Source organism: Amblyomma americanum, chromosome 9 (assembly GCF_052857255.1).
Source record: "Amblyomma americanum isolate KBUSLIRL-KWMA chromosome 9, ASM5285725v1, whole genome shotgun sequence".
Classification (NCBI taxonomy): domain Eukaryota; kingdom Metazoa; phylum Arthropoda; class Arachnida; order Ixodida; family Ixodidae; genus Amblyomma; species Amblyomma americanum.
The window spans coordinates 83,818,630-83,833,511 of NC_135505.1; positions in this window are offsets into that span (position 1 = coordinate 83,818,630).

The window sequence follows — 14,882 nt, forward strand, 5'->3', positions numbered from 1 at the left end:
CCAAAGGGCACAGAATTGCCATTACAGGAGGTCGTTTATGACACATTAAGTTCCGCACCCACCCGAACTCTACTCTCGCTGCAAATTCAGGAGACCGGACTAACAACCAGCGAGTCCATTGCTGCTGACGTTGCTTCTAGCGAAAGCTCGCCGCGTTGTGTCACTTGGTCGTCGGGGCGCCGCCCCTAGCGAAGGCGACGTCTGCCTCCCGAAACCCCGCGCCCCTCCTGGATATCATTTTAAGAGACTATCAAACTAGCGGAATCCGTAACTGGCTAATTCAAGAGTGCCAAGCATCTGTTGGCCGTAAGAGAGCTTACGGTACGGAAGACGTTCGACTTCACTAAAAGGGATGAAAGCGCTGTCCTGCATAAACAGAGCATCAAGCAAAAAATGGGAAATGTAGAATTGCCCAAGACAAGCCACAGGAAGGCGGTACAAAGGGAGAGCTACACATTACGCATAAAGCACACTGCTACAGATGCGACGGCGTTGAGTGCAAGCTCTGGGTGAATGCAAGCTCTGGAATTCTCCATGTAACTTTTTCAACATGATCATATCTAATGGGAGACCGAACTTAATGAGATAAAGAAAAAAAACGGACAACTGCGATGAACCGAATCGAGCCATAATACAAGCATGGCACAGTCGCCAAAAAGGTCCGCACGAGACCTGGACCCGATAAAAGCCCTGCAAGCATGCGCAAACTTTATCGTGCCACTACACATAAATAACAAGATCCTGGAGTTTGCGGGTCACGCCAGAGCATCACGTTAGCTAATCAGGAGAGGAGAACAAGAAGCGGAGTCGACCTACAAAACCTTCACCGCAAGCACTATCGCCTTAGGACTGTACTGTTCCACTGCATATTATTATTATTATTTCAAAATACTTCAGGCCAATATATTGGCCCATGCAGGAGTGGGTATACAATGCATTTAACATGGCAAATACCAAAGGGATGCAGGAGCTTACAGTCAATAAGCATAACAACAAAATACAAGGCTCATTCACTCATGACTATGCTTCTCGAGAGCTTTGCTGAAATTGGAGGACTGGAAAATGGCCTTGGGAAGAGAGTTTCAGTCGGAAACAGTCCAAGGAAAAAAAGCTCTGCTTGCAAGAGTCAGTGCATGACCCCGTGCGACTGGGGGCCGATTCACACGACGGTCCGTTCGCCCGCGGCCCGCGCATCACGTGTTCATGCACCACTAAAAAGTGGCCTGCGATCCGTTGACGTCACGCGGATGCGACGGACCAAAAGAGGAGACGACGCGCTGGGTGTAGCACTGTTGCCAAATTACTATTATGTATTTGGCAACGCTGGTCAAACTGGTTTTTGCTCCCGCCCCATGACTGCGATTGAATGGTGCAGGTGCGGCCCTTTGTCCAATTACTCAGTGGCCTGGGCCGTCTTGCTAGCCCAGTCGATCGCTTTGTCATTGTAGCGAACGCAGTGCAGCTTGTCAAAACAGCGCGCCAGGTCAACGCCACTCAGCGAAATGCGGCAGCCGAAATATTGGTAAGAGCAATGGTTTCGAGAGCTAGCACGCGCATCTTAGCGGGCCGCCGCTAATTCCAGCGAGGGTAGAGGCACTCGAATGTCGTTGGTGGCCCAGTACGCGGGCCGACAGCACGGCTCTCAATTTGGCGACGCGAACACGTGATCTACGGGCTGCGGGCGAATGGTCCATCGTGTGAACCACAGGTTGCGACTCCCCAAAGTGGCTACACATGTTCACGCGTGAGCCGCCAAAACCAGATCAAGTTCCCATACGAGGACCACAGGGAAAGGCTCATTTACAGGAATGCAAAAAACATAATGCACAGAGAAAATTGCATAGCAATGGCTGAGAGAATGAAAAAAGGAAAAACAGGAGACACGAATACGAAGGATACACGCGCAAATATGTCGCTGTTGTAGCATCTTTGAGCAGAAGATATGCGGGAAAGCATTGAAGCCCACAAAAGTACAGCACCAGAGTGTTCTAAATTCTCCCAAGAAAGGAATACCATTCCTGCAAACAGTGCTTACCAACGACGTAGCAATAATAGGATAAATACAAAAATACAAGCGAAATCCTATAAGGGCACAAATAAGTGCAAGTACAACACGAGTTTGAATAAAAAGGGTAAAAACAAGTTTTAGCTGAGCTGCAGCGATCAGCAAAGACAGAACAATAATAATAGGATGAATACACATGAGAAACGAGCGTCAATGAGGTAGACGGCGTTTAACAAGAAGAATTTCAGTACCTCAACACGAGATAAACTATTAGCATAGAAAAATGGGTTATAAAACAATCACCATAGTAGATTTAAGAAACAACCGTTTGGTTGCAAAATAGTTCCCGAGCAAAAAAATCAATAAAAAGCAAACACAGAATAAAAACATCGTGAGAAGAGTTAGCCGGAAAGGCAGGACCAGCTTGCGAGCGCTCTCATTAATGCCAGTAAACAAAGTATTAGGTATGATTCACAGGCTTCCCTGTCGTATTGTGTCTGGAAGCCAGATTGCTATGGCGGCCTTGCAGCTTCCAAATGGACGAGCTTTTGTGGTTATGCGTCTTTAAAGAGGCAGATCTGGCAGTGATTGTATGTATGCTCTGGTTTATTTATTTTCAATCCCAAAGGAGCTTTAGTTTGCCCGATACACCGCACGGTACACACCGCACTCGAGAAGGTAGACAACGTTGGTGGCGTCACAGTCTATGTTTTCTAGAATTTTTAATGAGAAAGACGACACTGCGCTACGAACTTGTGTGACCGCTCTGATCATTGGACAGAGCTTACAACGCGGTTTATTACAAGGGTTGCACTCTGAGACTTCAGCGTTGTCTAGTTTTGAGGAGGTTACAGTATCCTTTATGCTTACAGCATCTCTGATACTGTAGTGGCACTTTGTCAATAAAAATCTTAATAATTTCCCTGTGTCAAGATCAAAAGATGTCGTCATGCCAAAATTGCTGTATAAAACCTATGGTCTCTTTGTTTAGACATCGGCAATATAAACTGCAAACGGGCACATTGCGAGTATTGTGTAAACCAGTTCAACTAACAATAGTTTTTAAATTTATTTCGTGGTTTGAAAGGCTACTGTTTCTCAGTATCATTTTGAAATGCCTAGAAAAATTATAGCTGGCGCCGCTTTATTAAAAAAGAGAATAACAAAACAATTTTATGCAAAACACTGCGCTCCTTTATGTTACTTGAACACCATGATCGACAAGTTTCCATCAAGACTAGCTGTTTTAAACAGAGAGTAAGGTGTTTTTTTGTGTGCAGTCGAGGAACTCTAAGCACCCCACAACCTTCAAACGAAAAGTATGCAATTGATGAAACACACCATAAGATGGAGCATAAGCGCATTGTGCGTACATGTATATAGCTTCTAAGCATTCTGGTATATTACTGCTCCTGACATATTGACTGAGCACGGACAAAATACAATCGCAATGTCTGTCTTTTGCAAACTGAGTCATGCAACTGCAGCGCATGAGCCCCTGCACATTATTAATATTAAGAAGTAATTTTTTAAAAAACTTTTTAAGAGTTTGGAGTACTATCATCCTTTTTCAAATATCGTATCCTGCTGTATAGCCCACATTTTGACACATGCGTTCTCAAAACAGGGAGTCAATAGAGCACCACGAAGAAAATTATAAAAAATATGCATTCTATCTCGTGGTCGAGAGCCGGGTAAGGACGAAGACCTTTGTAGCGTCGACGCAACACATTTTGCACACCGAAAAAATATGCACTCCCTCTTGTGGTCCAGAGTCCGGTAAGCATCAAGTGCTTTGTAGTGCCGGCGTAAAAAACATTTTGTAGACGGAACCTTTTGCAAGGCAAGGTCCTTCCACGGCCAGACACAACCGAGCGTCCGCTGGGCCGCTTAGGCGGGACAGTGAAACGACTTTGCGGTGCCATGGCGCCTTCTTTCGGCGCGGCGCGGATCCCGCTGTCAATTTTCACCGCGGTAGAAGGTATTTCCCGCGGGCGCGTGGTTTGCACAAGCGGCGCGGCGCTCTCGCAACGATCGCTAGTCCGCGGGGTATGCGCTTGCGCTGCTCAGACGCCTGGAGCGCAGGCAAGGACGACAAAACTTCCATTTTACATACCATTCTAATAGCTTCAGACGCTTTAGGGAATCAACGAAAACACGTCTATTACGTGCGCAGAATACTGGGAATAGGCACTGAGTATAATGTGCTTCATTTTGTGTAGGCCACAGCGTAAAGTCCACGTTCTCCGCAAAAGCCGGCCTATGCATTGTGTCCGATCGTCGGCGTTCCTCATCATCATCACCATCATCAAAACTTTTATTTACACCGAAATGAAACTCCTTTTTGGACCGCCCGGCACGCAGGCCTAACGGTGCCCTAATCAGGAGCGGTACATAGTTGACATCGCGTAGAATCGGCGCATCTAGCCAATTGGCCCTGCTTTCTACGGCCTGCTCAATAGTTTATTTTAAATAATTTTGCCCAAAAGTGTGTTTGGTGACCATTCGTTATAATTATAACCACACAATTTGTTTCTGGCAATAGATGGCGACGACCGCTGATGGCTGCCTAAAGCATCGCTCGGCAGTCCGGGTTACATCAGCGCTTCCCGTTCATTGCATGCTCGTCCTGCGGCGGAATAAACAGTCAATGTCAAGTGCACTCCTTGGTCATTTTCATTGACTAAAACCAGTGAATTCGCTCTCCACCATCGCTTAAATTGAACTCGCGAACCCTGGGGACATGCTGGGCTTACACTTTGCGGAAGGTGGTCGTCACCGATTAAATGATAAGAATATAGCAAGCGTTTGCTGCTCGCGACTGTTCAAGGATGCGCATGTGAAATGCAGCCGCTAGCTTCTCTTATTTTTAACGCTAAGAACGCGCAGAGAAGGGCAGATATATTCACGACCTCGCCTAATATGCATGAAGTTTTCGCTAAGCCTCCGACCGGCCGACGACATAAAAGGCGACTGTCCGCCTGCCTGATTTGTGGGTGTCGTTTGCATGAAAAACATTTCACACTATAATGATATACAACTTTTGGTCGCTCTGTTGCTCTTGTCGGTCTAGTGCGACCGCTTTCACCACCGACGTTTTCGTCGCTTTGTTGTACATGCTTAAAGTGAGCAAACGGGCAAAAGTGATACTCGATTGCGGCAAAGCTCTAGAATGCGTTTAGAAATTGTCGTGTAACACTGCGCATGTCGATTGTATTGCAAAACATTTATTTCGTCAGAAGGCAAAATGCACATGATACGTGCTTGGTGGCTATCAGCTCATGGGTGACAGCGGCCTCAGAAGCCAATTCAATGGCTAGGTTTGAACGCCCAGGTGTCAGCTGACCAACACGGCTTACCATTGCTGGGCAGTAGGAACTTGTATTAGAGATTCCGGTGGCGGCTCCTCTTTACAGTTCTACATTATGTGATCGTAAGCACCTATTTCGCCACATAGTGTACATTACGAGTCGTAATCAGCGGGATAGACTTTTATAGCAAGTAAGGAGTCATTAAGCACAGCGTCTGGAGTCACCATCAGGTGGTCTCCTCCTCCTTATCTAAGGTTTCGTCTGAAGAAGGGAAGTCCTAGTTTTTAGTTTAAAATGATTACTTATGTTGTCATATGATGCTAGGCCGTCCTTTGAGGAAATCTAACTAGCGCGTCCCCTTGCTGGGCTGACGAATACTCGAGCTTTGAAGTCTGCCACTTCGTTACCAGTATTCCCCTAGTGAGCAGGGGCCCATATCAACTAAATGATTCTAATTGTATTGTTTGACCCAATATGCTCATTGCTGCTTGACAAATTGTGCCCCTCACATAATTGAGTATGTCGAACTTAGAGTCGCCTAGTATTGCCACAACTCATTGTAGCGTTTGTTTGTTCCATCTTGAAAGCTTCCGCCACGCTGATTTATCACATTGTCTGTGGACGCAAGACGCGACCATATTTATCTCGATTTATCACATCCAGGCGGAGTCCATTCTACCTTCTTCTCAGCTGTTCTAGTAGCTTTGCACGCTTTACCGTGAAAGTTCGCTATTAGCTTTAAATTGAGCATGGCTGAGAGCGGCGGGCATTTTACGTTCGACGAATGCCGAGCACGCTTGTTGCTACGCCTCCGCCGAATGATGATTCAGTCCATGTTGGTGCAAGTCAGCCCAATAAAGAGTTTTGTTTAGAAGCCATGTTCCTGTCTTTCTGCCCTCCGGATTGCAGTCGCCACTTCATGACACTTTAATATCAGCGTTGGTGTTAATGATGGCAAGGGCGACAGCCTCCTGCTTTGCTGTTTCTGAGCATCTCGTTTTAGTAGTGCCGGAGACTATCAGTCTGGGAGGGGGGGGGGGGGGGGAGGGGGCTTGCGTGTCCACCGCTGCTAGTGCGTGCGTTTGTTTTTGTTAGTATTCTGCGGCATGTACATATACCGCTTGTTCTTGTTGGCTGTACATTCTGTGTAGAGCTTTTGCCCTAGCTCTCCTTCTCTCCTCGTGGTGAGCCGGATGCACATCCTTAGCATTGCCTGAGCGATGCGTTTAGGTATTTGTGTCTCGGCATCTAGTGGTGGCAGCTTGCTGCCTAGTCCTAGGCGATCCAGTATGGCCCTTCCTGCTTTGGTGCAGGAAAGCCGGCCTCGTTGCAATTGTAAGTGTGCTTCCTTAAGGTAGCCTAGGGTGTTGTTTACCCCTAGGCCCAGCAGTCTTTTGTGGAGGTACAGTTCAGTAGCTATAATGCAACCTTGTATTAGTGTATAATTATAGCCTCTACTTTCGCTTTTACAGTGCTGTCTAATTTTAGCTGTAGGAGCGTGTAGACAAGCCTGCTCAATAGAAATGCTTGTACTATTCTGCACAGTTCTTTCTCCTTCACTCTCGTCTTTTTGTTGGCAATTCGTCTGATTAGTCTTACTGTAACTTTGATCCTTGTAATGAGTCTTTCTAATGTATACATGTTCTTCCTGTTTGACTGAAGTTAGAATGCCAGGATTCTTATATTTTTGACTTCCTTTACAGGGAGCCCTTCTAGCCAGTTTCTCAGCGGAGACGGAGGTTTATAATATTTAGCTCGACGGCCTCATGGTGTGTTTCTGATTACGAATAACTGGGACTTGGAGGGCGAGCAGGTTAGCCCTGCTTTACTGGCCAAATCTTCAATTATTCCTACAACTTGTTGCAGGGTATCCTCTATCTGGCCATGGCTGCCAGTTGCGCTCCATAAAGTGATAACACCTGCGTAGAATGTGTGTTGCAGCCCCCGGAGGGCTGCTAATTTAGGAGAAAATTTGGAGAAGTTAAAAATGAAAGGTGGCAGTACTGAACCCTGAGGCGTTCCTTTACCACCTAGCATGTGATTTGATCTCTCCCGCAGCAAGATCTGACGTAGTGTTGCTCAAAAATGACTCGATATAATGTACAAATATCCGATAGGCTCCTTAATTAAGATAACATCGTGCGTGACGTTACCCAAAGCCTTGTTTAAATCGAGGCCTAATATGACTTTAGTTCCTCGGCATTGTTCCAGGTCTATTATGTCTGCCTTGACTTGGAGCATAAAATAGTGGGTGTTAAGATTAGCCCTGAAGGCTAGCATGGAGTTTGAAAGTAAATTATTGTCCTCAGCGTATTCTTGTAGGCGTTGAGAACTACTTTCTTCAATAATTTAATAAGCAGGATGTCAAAGAAACTGGGTGTATATTCTCTATACACAACTTCTTGCCTGGGTTTGGAATGAATACAATCTTTGTATGCTTCCATTCTTGTGTAATGGTTCCTTCTGTCCAGTACTAGTTAATGAGATGAGTGAGAGCTCTCACTGGCCCTGCGTCCAAGTGTCTGGGAGCTTTGTTAGTAACAACATAGGGCCCGGCTGCCGTCGTGGGCCGTAGTTGCCCCACGGCAAACCACACCTCCGCCTCTGATTTTGGCGTCTAATCCCTCGTTTTTTGTCCCAGGACAGTCTGGTAGCGGCCTTTCTTGGGCTGTGTTTAAGGATCGATCTCGTTGTTCCGTCCACAATTCCTCTGTGCTGCCTTCAAGCTGATGCACTACTCTAATCAGTTGCTCCGTTGAGTTTGTTTGTTCTGTGTGGAGTCCAGAAGGTGCTCCAGCAGATGCTAAATCTCCTTGTACCAATGCTGACCATTCATGCAGTCATCAATCTGCCAGCATTGCCTCTGCTGAAGCTCTACAGTACAGGTTTCAATTTGTCTCTGTAATGGCGCTAATCCCTTTTTTAAGAGTTCTGTTGTGTTTGTTCCGCTTCCTGTAGTTTTGCAAGCTGAGATGTGCCTCTCACATCCGCTATAGCCCAGAGTCAGAGACTTGCCCCTCTTCTGCTGTCATTTCAGTGGTGGTAGCTTTAATATCGTTTTTTTTAATGACTCCATTCAGTTCACGAGGTTTTCAATCTCTGTGTCTGTCTTGTTAACATCTTAAGTCTCTGAACTTGTTCCAGTCCGTAATTTTTACTTCGCTCAAGACCTATTTATGCTTTGTTCTCTCAAAGCAGGTAGATATATTGTAATGGTCCCTACTTAGCGTGTGCCCTGTGTTATTCTACTTTCCAATTCGTGTTTTTCCGACCAGGGTGAGTTCTGGAGAGGTGTCTGTACCTACGCTGTGGCCCAGTCTCGTGTTGTCTTTCTGGTTGTTCAGGACAGTTAGGCCCAAGTTTTCGACTGCCTGCCATACACTGTGGCCTCTGGGGCTAGCTTTAGAAGTATCCCCATTCTAAGTGTGGCGCGTTGAATTCCCCTGCTATTACGAGCTGAGCTTTCGTCGCTAGTTTCAATGTATTGATAAGTAACTCCGGTATACCGGTGTTCTTATCTTTGAGAGGGCTGTATACATTAGGTAGAAGCAAATTTGTATCCCCTTGTTTTTTGGGACAATCTCAATTAGGTTTTAGCCTAACTTTGAAGTTTATATGTTGTTTTTATTGCCGTAATGTTGCATTGTATTAATACGGCGGTGGACACGTCCGTCGCTATGTCGGCATCGTAATCTCGCGGTAGATGCGCCTTGTAGCCTGGTAAATTGACCTCCCCACTTGCTTCTTGCTTTGCAATTATGTCGGGTGGACGCCGTTGTGCTTTAATGAGAAATTATCGATACCCCCGTTTGCGTCGGAAGCCTCAGCAATTCCACTGTCATACTTCAAATTGTTGCTAGGCTGCCATATTTTTTATCCACATTTTTTTCATAACTATTGTAAGCCTGTCTCCAAAGCTGTCAGCATCGACATCACTTGTTGGAATATAGCCATTACTTGTGTTTGGAAAGTTGTAATTTGCACTGTTAAGGCATCTACTTTAACCTCTAAGATTCCCACTGTAGCATTTAGGTTGCCTACTTTGATCTCTATGTTATCGACCCTTTTGGTGAGTGCCTTAAGGTCGGCCCTAACGGTTCATGTGGCCTTTGCTGGCTGCCGTACATCGCCTTCAGAGGCTTTGGCAGCTCGTTGGTCTTCCGCACACTGGAGAGGCAGCGCGCCCTCCCTACCACCCTGGGAGGTGGCATGCAGCGCTAATGCATTCTGGCCACATCTCGCTCTCTCACCACCGCCATATGCACCAAAACACGAATGAGGCGTCGGCATATCTAGGGAGCCAGTTATGTGCCTTTCCTTTCCTCAAAGCCATCGCTGTCTAGAACATTGTCAACGCCAACGCCAATGAACACAGTGAACGCCGACATCTTTCGCTTTATATATCCTGGATTAGCTGAGCTAATCTACATTATTTTTGGCAGTGTCTGCTACTCCTGTTCCTTGCGCTTGAGATTGTGCTCTTCTTTCCATCGCCCGCCCGGTCAGGAGCAGGAAGGAGCTGGATCTGTCTCTAGTGTGCTTCCTTGCTTTGTCCCTCAACCGGCTTGAAGATCGCTGCCTGGATCTCGGCTAATGTTCCACGAGATGTAGCGGCACACCCTCGTTCGGCCTAGGTGATTGTCTTTTCGAAACCACATGGCTGTTCGCAGTTTCGGCTCACAGTGTGGTGTGCCCCGTGGCACACGATGCTGTCTGGTGTGCATGAGACTGGTTCCCTATTAGAAGGTACAGGATGGTCCTTCCTGCATTGGTGGCATAGATTAGCCTTAGGACCGGTAGCATATGTCGACTCGATGTCCGAATCTTCTAGAGTAGTAGCAGGATTCTGCTTGTTCACAGTAATGGTGAACACGAAAGACGAATCCCCAGTAGCACATCTGGCGCGGAATTTTCTTCCCTTGGAATGTGATTTAGGTTGTTTTTGAGCCACCCATTTCACGAGTGACGACGATCATGACAGCCGGGTTGTGGTTCATAAAGCCTTGTCGGTGGACTTCCGGGGAGCTAGCCTGATATGCGTGGCAGATTACGCCTGGGACCGAGTCATCTGGCGCTGCTACATACGTCGCCATGTCATAATGCTGGCCTTCCAGCTGTGAAGTCATGACTCCGTGTCACATTTAGTAGGGAGTCTAAAACAAAATTATGAACGAAAGAGGTTTGAAGAAGACGGCGAGGTTGGCCATAGGGATGACGTGGATTAATCAAAAACTAAAGAATATGAAGAAGAAGAATTCGGTGAGGAAGAAAGAGATGATTGGTGTAGAGGATAAGAAGAAGAGGACGACGACAAGGATTACGTGGACTAACGCGAAGGCTATAAAAGCGCGAGGGACAGCGGGGCACGGAGGGGGGGGGGGGGGAGACAGAGAAGCGGAAGCTCCGGCTGGTCAGGGACGCTTCGGCTGGAAGAGAGCGATGCCGGCTACTGCTCCGGTCAGCTCTTCTACGGCTTCGCACCGCAGACTTCGTGCTGTTCCTCAGCCCGTTCCGGGGAGTCAATGGAGGACGCTACCGCTTGCTATGGCCAGTGTCTCCAGCGCTGTTGCCCCCATCCGGGTGGTGCCCCCAACGCCAACAACTCCGGCATCACCTCCGTGGGCGCTTGGACCGGGAGCTTGTACTACGCAGCCAGCGACGCCGCCAGCGACGCCAGCTGCAGCATGTCGAACGCCACCTCGACGCCGGCTGCTGGACCCATACAACGCCGCATCCGCACCAAACCAACCGTGAGCACGAACGCCGACCACTAACAGTAGAACGCTAGTAGCAGACGCTAGTAGCAGTGTTCCTAATTCGTGTGTATCTATAGTCTGTATTTTGGGGTAGTTTTGTTAGTTTTGTGTGCTTGTGTCTGTCTGTGCGGGTACACCTGTCGCCTAGTCCATTATTTTGGTCCGAGTGTTATCCGGGAGATCCCTGACACTCCAATGTAAGCTGCAGCTCGCTGGTATGCCGTGGTGCTCACGGTGAGTGTGTTCTTGACGAAGTTAACACGAATGGTATTTGTCCAGTTGAATGCCACTCCAAGTTTCGAATTTAATTCCACTAAAATGTACTCGAGCGCACTCGTGTAGAACAGATATTCGGCATTCTCCAGGCTTAAAACAAGACGTAGCCGAAAAGAATTAAGAGGAATGCAAGAAATAAGGACGACCGCATCCTTTGGCTTTTGTTATTGACAACTGATGGCGTGGCATTTAAGAAGCTGCAATGAAGACTTCTTTGTTTGTTCCTACAAGACTAATAAAATAGAGGGTACTGAGTTCACTTGATTTTCATTTTATTTCAGTATGCTAACACTCAATGTAATAAAACCAAATATATTGTATTCTCTTCTAGCGACAGACCAGTTCACCTCGCGAATCCGATAATTTTTCAGTCTCTACCTTTAGAGCGCTTTACAGGAGTAAAATTCTTACGCGTACTATTTCACAAAAATCTCCTCTTGACAGCACATAGTCAGCACATTAAGCGTACCATAGCACAATGCATTGGAATCCTGAACAGGCTTCGCCCATTTCTACCGCTCCGGCTAAGGCGCCCGCTTTATTTCACTGCAGTTCATTCCAGGTTGCACTATTGTTTGCTTATCTGGGGACTCAGTGGGAAAACTAATCTTGAAAGACTTTTTATTGCAAAAGAAATCTATTTGCTTTATTTTAAATTTATCAAAATAAGACTTACATATTTGTATTCAGCAATAACCGAATGCTACCTATACAAAAAATACATAATGAGCCACTGTATCAAGTGGAATCCTTGGAATTCATAGCCTATGGGCAACAATTTTTGTTCTAAACGCACGACCGATCAAACAGGATATAAGTTTAGACGCACAAATATAGAGAAACCGAGAAACAGAACAAACTATGGTATGCAGCCTTTGAACACTCAAGTCTTTGTCCTTTTGATCTCCCATACCGAGTCATTTCACATTATGGAGAAATCTTCCTCTCTCTTTGCTTTTCGTAACCGGGCGAAAAGTTACTTTCTGGAACATGCACTATAATTATTTTTTTTCTGCTTACAACTTTCTATTGATCGCACATTTGTTTTATTTTTTAGGTACGCAGTTAGTTTCTATACATATGTTGGATCTGTGTCTGCTGTTGCACTGCCCGGTTCTGTGATTTTTTCTTTAGTTTTTTCAAGGTATACGATTAGTGTCTATAGATATTTTTGATCTGTCTTCTCTTGCACTGTCCTTTACTGGGATTTTTTACACGTGTTTTCTGATTAATAAGAATAGAATGAATAATTTGTATTGGAATGTTGTGTTGTAGAAACATTTACATTGTGATCATTATATTGTTTACGTATGTGTACATAAGTGCTCCTTGCTGTTGTGTTCGAGTAGTACTTAGGGCCCAGTCAGGCGGATTGATTTCCGCCTTTTGCCCTCTGCGCCAAGGCACTGTGTTGTCTGAATTTCTTGAATAATAAAAAAACACAAATAGGTTTCTTTTGAGCAATGAATAGGAATTTCTTGAATAATAAAAAACACAAATGTTTCGCATACCCCATTATACGCATTCTTTACTTTTCCTTCTTTCATAGTCATCTCTCTTACAGCATTGGGTCTTGGGGTGCCACTTTCACAACTTATCTCGAACCTGTAATCCGTCTACAAAGACGTGCATTACGAATTGTTATATTTTCAAGTCGTGGTCAATCCAGTAGATCTTTGTATAATTTTGTCCATGTGCTGCCATTCAATGCACTGTACGAATTAAAATTGCACAAACTATACACAAAATCTTAGAGACTAATGATCCTCTCCCCATAACTTTGTTTAAACTCCCATTACGAAATACAAGAGCTGCAACTAATCATAACTTTAACCTTCCCCCATCTCATAATGTGCACGGGAAAAGGCTCATAGAATTTAACGGGGCCTTGATCTGGAATTCTTTGCCAGTACACACACAAGCAAGCCAATAACTTCAGAACTGTTAGAAAGAAACACCTTTTTGAAACCTATTGTAATGTTTAAATCAAATTGTGACACAATATTATTGCTTTGCCTATGATGTGTGCGTCAAGAATAAATTTTGTATATTACATTCTTCCCCTGCTGTGTTAGTATTTGTATCGCATTTCATCACCGGGCCCTTTACTAGCCAATGGCTAGGGGTGCAGCAACTGTTTTGCATTTTGAAACATAAATAAAATCCTTGAATCCTTGAATCCTTTGCAAGACGTGGGCACAACTGACTAAAGAACACTAAATTCAAGAAAAAAAATATTTATGCAATCTAAAGGAAATGCCACTGACGCTTCAATACAGTTCCCAACAGTTTGATATCAATAACACCACCTCGAGCAAGATCAAAAAAGTTGACGACATTTAGCTGCATGTCAGTATAGGCGTCTACAGCATCTGAATCCAGTTCTGCTTGCGGAAAAAAGAAAAAGTGAAATAATTGTTGTTACGGAAAACGAAGTACTCAAGAGAGAGAGTATTTTTGTCTAGTCGTTCTGCACCTATCTATCTTGAGAAGACTTCGGGGCTAACATTAAATGAATTTTTCATAATATGATGGCAATTTCAGCTCCACAGCTTACGCCAGCTAGATAGGGTATGAAGACCTGCACTATGCAGAAGTCCAGTAGGTCATTCGTTGGGTGTATAAATGCTATTGATAAATCATAGAGCTGTTCGCTGCATACTGATGCGGGTGGCTCGCTGGTAGATGTCACATGGGAGCCGTGATAGACTACAGTGTTTGTTGTCGTACGCATAAACAAAATATATGCCAGAAGTTTAAATCTGTTAGACTGCTTATTCTAACTGCGCTACTTCAGCGCTTACTTAGCTATATAATGGGTGGGCATTCTCCAGTTAATATGATGTGAATGTTTGCCAAGCTATCGGCATTCCTAAGGAGCTTGGAGTAAAGTACTACCAGAGCTTTAGGTGGAATGAAGTGGTAGTTCCTTCGTAAACGACATAATTACTGTGTTTTCTTTGTTTAATAAATGTAGCTGTATTGTGCCAAGATTGGAAGACATTATTTTTCTAATGTAATGCTCGAATTTTTTTCACTGTGCTGTTGTTGCTGTCCTAGATACTGCAAATTCAAAAGAGCTTTTTCTCTATTGTTGCTTTTCTTGAGATGCACACGTAATATACTTTGCCTTTATGTAAAGGTGCCATACTACTGTGATGCTGCCACAGTAGGGGCCCATGGTCCGGCCAAGCTGTCAAAGAGTAGCTTTTACTTTGGGCCCCCGCCACCATTCGTACCATGATGGCACACACCACGCAATATGGTGCTTCTGTGTTATTCGCCTCCAGTCTCGATTCTTCTTCCCCTCTTGAGCCCTCTTCGGCCTCCACATGGACCATCCTCGGCCCACCCTGCCAAATGGACGCTCGAAGAGCACCACCCACCACAAGCGCTTCATCCTCTACAGAGCCTTCACCCACCAGGAGGCCACAGAGCAGAGGAGAAAATACTGGAGGTACACTTAAGAACTTTAAAAGAAATAGATGTTTGGCTAGTTGAATTTGTGACAAATTATACATATTTTTAGCGCAA